The sequence below is a fragment of the Oryctolagus cuniculus genome, chromosome 3, assembly GCF_964237555.1.
Source record: "Oryctolagus cuniculus chromosome 3, mOryCun1.1, whole genome shotgun sequence".
NCBI lineage: Eukaryota > Metazoa > Chordata > Mammalia > Lagomorpha > Leporidae > Oryctolagus > Oryctolagus cuniculus.
Window position 1 is genome coordinate 1,804,211 of NC_091434.1, and position 7,305 is coordinate 1,811,515.

The 7,305-nt window shown below is 65.3% G+C and overlaps 1 long non-coding RNA gene across 1 annotated transcript; it reads left to right on the forward strand.

The window, feature by feature from the left end:
• Window positions 1-748: 748 nt before the first annotated feature.
• Window positions 749-4,497, forward strand: LOC127486536 (uncharacterized). Its single transcript, XR_007913214.2, has 3 exons — window positions 749-1,303; window positions 3,864-3,924; window positions 4,408-4,497. It is a non-coding gene; the product is annotated as an uncharacterized lncRNA (long non-coding RNA).
• The last annotated feature ends 2,808 nt before the right edge of the window (window positions 4,498-7,305 follow it).

Genomic DNA, 7,305 nt, shown 5'->3' on the forward strand with positions numbered 1-7,305 from the left:
CTCCCTCTCTCTCCCCCTGTAAGTCTGATTTTCAAATAAATAAACAAATCTGGTAAAAGAACAACAAAGAAACATCTGTCAATATAAAGTTAGGCAGGGTTTCTACTTGCTGGGGACCTCATTGCTCCGCCGGGGCTGCACCTTCAACGCGGAACGTTGTCCTGTGTGCAGGGTGTGAGCCGGGCACAACGTCCTCTGTACACCGTGTCCCATGCAAGCACCAGGCAGCCTTTGCACCTTGGCCGGGAAGTTTTGCGGCGGCCTCACCTCGCTCTGGGGTCAGCCCTTGTTTGCACACTGGACGTTTGCTCCTCCATCGGCCGTCTCAGTGCTGTGGACTGAGAGGGACGTTTGGAAAGGTAACGGGGCGTGGGCATGGGCGTGGGCGTGGGCTAGAGGTGTCGATTGGTCCACCACCACCACAGCAACTCCGGAGCAGGCATCTTCCACGTGGCCCTCCTGTCCTGGGTGGCCACTCCCTGACCCTGGGTGCACAGTGGCCACAGCCCTGGGCAGTGCAGGCTGGCTCCTGCCCATGCCCACAGACCTTGTCCCCCAGCCCCCAGCGGCCTGCCTGACCCTGCCAGTGCACTCCGAGCACCTTTTGAAGGTGAGTTCAAAGCACCAAGGCCGAGCTCTGCAGGGCAGTGGAATCTCCACCCGGGGGGTGGGGCTCAGCCATGACAGGCAGCAGGTGCTCCTCGGAGGACCCCTCCCCAAGGAGGAAGGAGGCACCCGAGGGCCCTGGTTTTCAATGGGGACCCCATGGCCCCTTCAGGGGGACTTCCCTAGTGGCTGCTGCTTCCAGCTCCCTCCGCTCGGGGCAGCTGTCGGGCACAGGTTCAGGCGGAGACCAAGCTGCACGCCCGCCTGCGTCCTGGAAGGCCGCTGGGCGGGAGAGGCCGAGTCCGCCTGCACTCACAGTGCACTTGAGCCGGGAGTGGACCAGCGCCCGACGGGGCCAGGCACCCTCTGGACTGTCCCGGCCTCTGGAAACCGAAATGACGTATTACGCGTCGGCCGTCTCTGCCCTATTTCCGTGATGACTAAGGAAGCCCTTTTATCTGATCTGTTAGAATGAGACAAAGCCAGCACGGACCAGCTGTTAGGGTTTGGCCAGAAACGCCATGTTTGTTTTCTCAAGATCCCGGATCTGACCCCGGGCCCTGACGGAGGCGCGGGAGGGAGCGCTCCGTCCGCAGCGTTGGGATCTCACCCAGCCCCGACCTGGGCGTCGCTGCGTGAACTCAGCCTCCCAGATTCCTCTAAACATTCCGTGATTGGAACCGGCGACGCGGTTGGGGTGAGGGGGCCCCCAAAGCCGGGGGTGGGGGGGGGGCGGAGACGCCATTGCCGGGAGCAGGGAAGATGCACTTCAAAATTCTCCGGGGAGCAGAGGGAGCCGCGAATCCCCAGACACCAGGTCATCTGTCTGTCTCGGCTGGAAGAGCGGCGGGGATCTCTGCCAAGGACACCGGGCCGTGGGCTTGGTGACGAGCTCAGAACTCGGTCGTCTGACAGCTGTCGCCGCACGGCTTTCAGGACGCGCGCTGTTCTTGTTAAGCAGGAGCAACAGAACCTTCCCCCGGGCTGCACATTTCCCGGAGCGCCCAAGGCGCCGTGGGGGGGCCGCGCCCGTGTGCAGCGCCCAAGGCGCCGTGGGGGGGCCGCGCCCGTGTGGAGCGCCCAAGGCGCCGTGGGGGGGCCGCGCCCCGTGTGCAGCGCCCAAGGCGCCGTGGGGGGGCCGCGCCCCGTGCGGAGTGCCCAAGGCGCCGTGGGGGGGCCGCGCCCCGTGTGCAGCGCCCAAGGCGCCGTGGGGGGGCCGCGCCCCGTGTGCAGCGCCCAAGGCGCCGTGGGGGGGCCGCGCCCCGTGTGCAGCGCCCAAGGCGCCGTGGGGGGGCCGCGCCCCGTGTGCAGCGCCCAAGGCGCCGTGGGGGGGCCGCGCCCCGTGTGGAGCGCCCAAGGCGCCGTGGGGGGGCCGCGCCCGTGTGCAGCGCCCAAGGCGCCGTGGGGGGGCCGCGCCCCGTGTGGAGCGCCCAAGGCGCCGTGGGGGGGCCGCGCCCCGTGTGGAGCGCCCAAGGCGCCGTGGGGGGGCCGCGCCCCGTGTGCAGCGCCCAAGGCGCCGTGGGGGGGCCGCGCCCCGTGTGGAGCGCCCAAGGCGCCGTGGGGGGGCCGCGCCCCGTGTGGAGCGCCCAAGGCGCCGTGGGGGGGCCGCGCCCCGTGTGGAGCGCCTAAGGCGCCGTGGGGGGGCCGCGCCCCGTGTGCAGCGCCCAAGGCGCCGTGGGGGGGCCGCGCCCCGTGTGCAGCGCCTGCGCTCCAGCGCCGCTCCTGACACCTGCTCTCGCACACCCTGGGAGGCAGCGGTGATGGCTCAAGTGCTTGGGGTGGGGTCCTCGGCCCCAGTTCCCAGCAGCCTCTGCGGACCCCGCCCGCTTTCCACGGTCCCCGCTGCGTCCAGGGCCGAGCTGATTATCTCGGCTTTTTATCTCCCGGAAATGGGAGCAGCACACACACAATTAGCTCCATAAATAAATGCGGAGGTCTAAGTGCCCGGTGGGCGCTGGCCCAGGAGGCTGAGGGGGCCTGGCTGCAGCCGCGGGCGCTGCTCCGCTCTGGCTGTCAGGGAAGCCCCCGGGGGCCCCCTCCATTTTCCCGGTGGTGGAGAAATATTTACTTTGTGCAGTTCAGCCCCCTCTTGGCAGGCTCAGCGCCGGCCCACGGTTCCCTGGGCCGAGACCAGGTCCCCATGGAAGGGGAGACGGAGGCAGGCGGATCTGCTCAAGGACACAGCGGGAAGGGGCGCTGGCGCTCTTCTGGAAACTTCTCACAGGCGGCCGGTCCCAGGGCCAGGGCTGTCCTGGAAGTCACAGCGGCCCCGGCCCTGCCCAGCGTGAGACCACAGGGCCCCCGGGCGAGAGGCTCCCTTCCTGGCAGCGTTCCAGCCTCCGCGGCTCGGTGGTGTTTCTAAAGCGGTCCCAGGGCAGTGGGAGACTCGGACGACAAGGGCAGTGCAGCCAGCCACTGCCCCTGCAGGTGTGCCTGGCACACACAGCAGCCGGCCACCCCGCCCCAGCCCTGCCACGACCAGGGGCAGCCAGCGGCTCCCCACCTGGCCCCGGCCCTGGGCCACGCTCAGGAATCGGCTCCCTGGGCGTCCGCGACGCCGAGCACCTTGGGACACGCACTGCGCTCTCCACTGCGGCTCCTCACCGCAACTCCTCGAGCCCGCGGGCAGTGGCACCGCTTCTCACCTCCGCTTCCTGGCTTCCGTCTCCGGCTGTGCCTGCCCTGGGCCTGCAGGACGCCACTCCGCCGGGGTCTCCTCGCTGTCCCTGACACCGCAGCGCCCGCAGCCCCCGTCGCTAACCTGGGCTGGTTCTTCAGTCCTTGGTGGAGGGTTAAGATGTCCTCCTTCTCCTTCGCACTTCGCAGCTTCCATGTCCTCGCGTGACTTTGCTTCGATTCCTCCTGCCTGGGACTTGGCGCATTTTAAGTCACAGCACTCAAGTCCCGCTCCGATTCTGGGAAAATGCCAGCGTTAGCACCGAAAATATTGCCTGTTCTCGGGTTTCGTTCTTCTCTCTGGAATCTCTATCCGACGCATGTCTGACATCCGTATTTTTATTTCTAAATATTTGTGCATATTCAACGTTCCTGTTTGATTCTTAATGTCTCTGAAGCTCTCACTTCCATTTCCACCTTCGTCTCTGCGCCGCCTGCTCATGGGCACTCAGACTTTTCCCAAAGGACCACTTCTTTCCCTCGTGCATCAGGTCTACCACAGGAAATCAGACAAAAAGTAACAAGCCAGGGAGCCCAGATTTGCTTGTTCTTGCTTCGTAACTGCCTGTTCTTGTTTGCAGGGTGCTGAGGGCTGAATGTCCGTCCCCTCCCAACTCCCTGCGCTGGAACTCTGCCATCAAGGTGACCATGCGAGGGGCAGGGCCCTGGGGGAGGCAGCCTGAGGGCTTCCCCTTCCCCATGACCAGATGAGCGCCCTCATAATAGAGGCCTCTGAGAACAGCCTCCTGGGAGGGCCCCCAGAGCCCAGGCACCTCCCCCTGGGAGGGCCCACAGAGCCCCTGCACCTCCCCTTGGGAGGACCCACAGAGCCCAATTACCTCTCCCTGGGAGGGCCCACAGAGCCCAGTTACCTCTCCCTGGGAGGGCCCCCAGAGCCCAGGCCCACCTGCCCCTGGGAGGGCCCACAGAGCCCAGTTACCTCTCCCTGGGAGGGCCCCCAGATCCCAGGCCCACCTGCCCCTGGGAGGGCCCACAGAGCCCAGTTACCTCCCCCTGGGAGGGCCCCCAGAGCCCAGGCCCACCTGCCTCTGGGAGGGCCCAACAGAGCCTCTGCACCTGCCTCTGGGAAGGCCCACAGAGCCCTGCCTCCCCACCTCCCCACAGGGACTTCAGGTCTGCGGGCGCCTTGACGTTGGACTTTCATCCTCCAGACAGAACTGTGAGAAATAAATTCCTTCTAAATGTCTACTCCTATACCATCCTCAGCCTGTGCTATTCTGTTACAGCGACCGAATGGATCAAGATACGGCCTCTCTCCCTCCCATTCGCTCTCTGAGGACTTGAAGTTTGTCTGCTTACAGAGTGCGGCTTGGGTGACTCTACCCACACTAGTGCCTGGGGCGTGGGTTCTGTGTGTCCCCTGGCTGACACGCGGGGGTCACAGCACACCTCTGGGCCCCGCAGCCTGGCGCCCCACAGCCCAAGACGAGCATGGATCTGGGCCCACACCCGCACCTGAGTTTCTCCTCCCTTTACAGCCTTTTCTAGGACACTTTCCTTAACTATGTATTTATTTATTTTTATTCTTTGTTTGACAGTCAGAGTTCCAGAGAGGGAGAAGAGACAGGGAGAGATCCCCTATCTGCTGGTTCACCCCCCAGAGGGCCGCAAGGGCCCCGGCTGGGCCAGGCGAGGCCAGGAGCTTCAGCTGGGCCTCCCGCGTGGGTGCCAGGACCCAAGCACGGGGCCGTCCTCCACGGCTTTCCCGGGTGCATTAGCAGGGAGCTGGACTGGAAATGGAGCGGCCAGGTCCCAACCCGGCGCCCGTGTGCGATGCTGGTGTCACAGGTGTATTTCGCCTGCCGCACCACAGCGCCGGCCCCAGGGCATTGTCTTCCAGGCCACGCCCTGCACCACGGATGCACGGTGTGGAACGTTCCAGATTCTCCTGGGTTCAATTACGGAGCAACTTCGGGTGTTTTCTGCCCACCGTGCTGAGACCCCAGCCCCGTGGAGCCCACAGCTCTGCCAGGGGTTGCAGGCTTCCTTCCTTCCTTCCTTCCTTCCTTCCTTCCTTCCTTCCTTCCTTAAATTAGCTCCTGTCAGTGTTGGAGCCGGCATGGATGAACCTCGTGACAACTGGGTCCTCTGTACCCACGGCCGCCATCCGCTTGGCCTTGTCCTCGCCCACCTGCTGCACCCACACCACCGTGCGTGTGGCCTCATCCTCTCTCGCCTGCTGCACCCATGGCTGTCGTCCGCGTGGCCTCATCCTCGCCCGCCTGCTCTTCCTTCCTCTTCCTCCCCTCTCTCCCTTCCCTGTTTGCTGAGCCCACTTGCACCTGACTTCTTGCCAAAGCAGTTACTTTTTTGGAAGTTACGGATATTCTCAAGGATCTTAGTTTGACTTAACGTAGAAGAGACGGGTGCTTGCATGGTGTTTGCTCAGTCTTCCCGCCTGGAGACGCGGGACGGCGGGCTAGCTGTTTCGTGTCCCCCCTCTTGGCACCCCGACTGCCCAACGTCAGAACGTGGCTGACATCCGTGGCGACGGGCGCCCCGACTTCCCAGCCGGGCAGCTCAGGGCCTCGGGCAGCTCAGGGCCTGCTGCTCTCTGTCTCTAGCAGTCGCTCTTTCTCCGGGGCCGGGTCTCCTGCTTCCTGCCTTCTTCGTCTCTCTCCACCCCCGCTGGTTCCCGTCTTCCCTCGGCATCTCTGGACGTTCATTTTGAGACGACGTCCCGGAAGACTGGGTTCTTCGCGTTCTGCAGGGGACGCCTTGCCGCCTCCGGCCCCGACTGCCCAGCGTGCGCCCCGTGGTCCCCCTCGCTGCAGCTGGCAGCTGGCCCTCGTCTCCTCACCCCAGCCCCTCCTCCCTGGGCCCCGCTCCCATGAGCCTGGGGTACAGGGGCCGCTGCCTCGCCCTCTCCCCCGGGTGGCCTCTCAGCGCTCCTTCCTGGGTGCGAGGCTGCCACACGCCTTCCCTCCTCCTCCAGCGTCACCCGGGGGAGCGTCTCGCGTGTGGCCCTCGCAAACCTCTCCCCTCCCTCGCCCAGCACTGCCCCATTCCCGGGTGCCTGGGCTGCTCCCTCGGGCTTTCCCTGCACCGCTTCCCACCACAGAAGCTTCCCTGCCGGCCTGCGGCCCGGCCTCCGTCCCTGCTCTGCCCAGCACGGAGGCTGCAGGACTGCTCGTGGGACACGCGCCGAGGTCGGAGAGGACCTGTTTTCTGAGCTTTATCAAACCAGGAAGCTTGGGGGGGGGGTAGTTCAGGAAGTCCCGAGGGAGCAAGAATGCACACTTCTCCCAGCGGCCCCCCGGGGTGGTTGGGGTCCCTTTGCCCGGCGACCTGAAAGCCTCATGCTAAAGGCAGGGGTGCGGCGTTCCCCAGACACGGGGCGTGGTTCATTCCAGGCCCCGGCGAGGCCGGTTATTGCTGTCTGTTGCCTCCTGACGCCAGGCAGCACTGGCGAGCTGCGGTCCCCGCCTGGGAGGAGAGGAGAGAGAGGAAGGGCTGCAGATCCCCTGCCTCAACTTGGGACAGCCAGAGTGAAGGGTCAAGTGCTTCCTGCAGGGCAGGCTGCCTCGGGCCGTGGGCAGCTTTCTTGGTGCGGTCAGTCCTCGGGAGAGGCCTGCGCTGGTCTGCAGGGGGCGCCACAGGGGTTACGCCACGGGACACAGAGGGCAGGGCCGTGCCCATCAGGAGCTGGTCTTGTCTGAGCCCAGGCCTTGTGGCTCCAGGGTGGGGTGAGGCCCCCAGCGCTGCGTTCTCAGGCAGACCACCGCCTGCCTGTGGCCATGCACTTGCTGGTGGAGAAGCAGAGTGGCTTCTCGGGGCACGGCCACACTGCTTGGACGCCCTCGGTGCAGGGCCGGTGTCTGTGGAGCCCCCTCCTCACGCTCCCAGATGCCAGCGTGGGGTCTCTTCCGGTGTCCTGATCCAAGCCTCACGTGCACACGCAGCTCGCACAACACTGCAACTTTTCCTCTTGCACTCACCACTTCTGGTCAACACAGGCCTGGGAGAGCAGCAAGAGAAAGAAGTACAAGACCTGAACTAGAG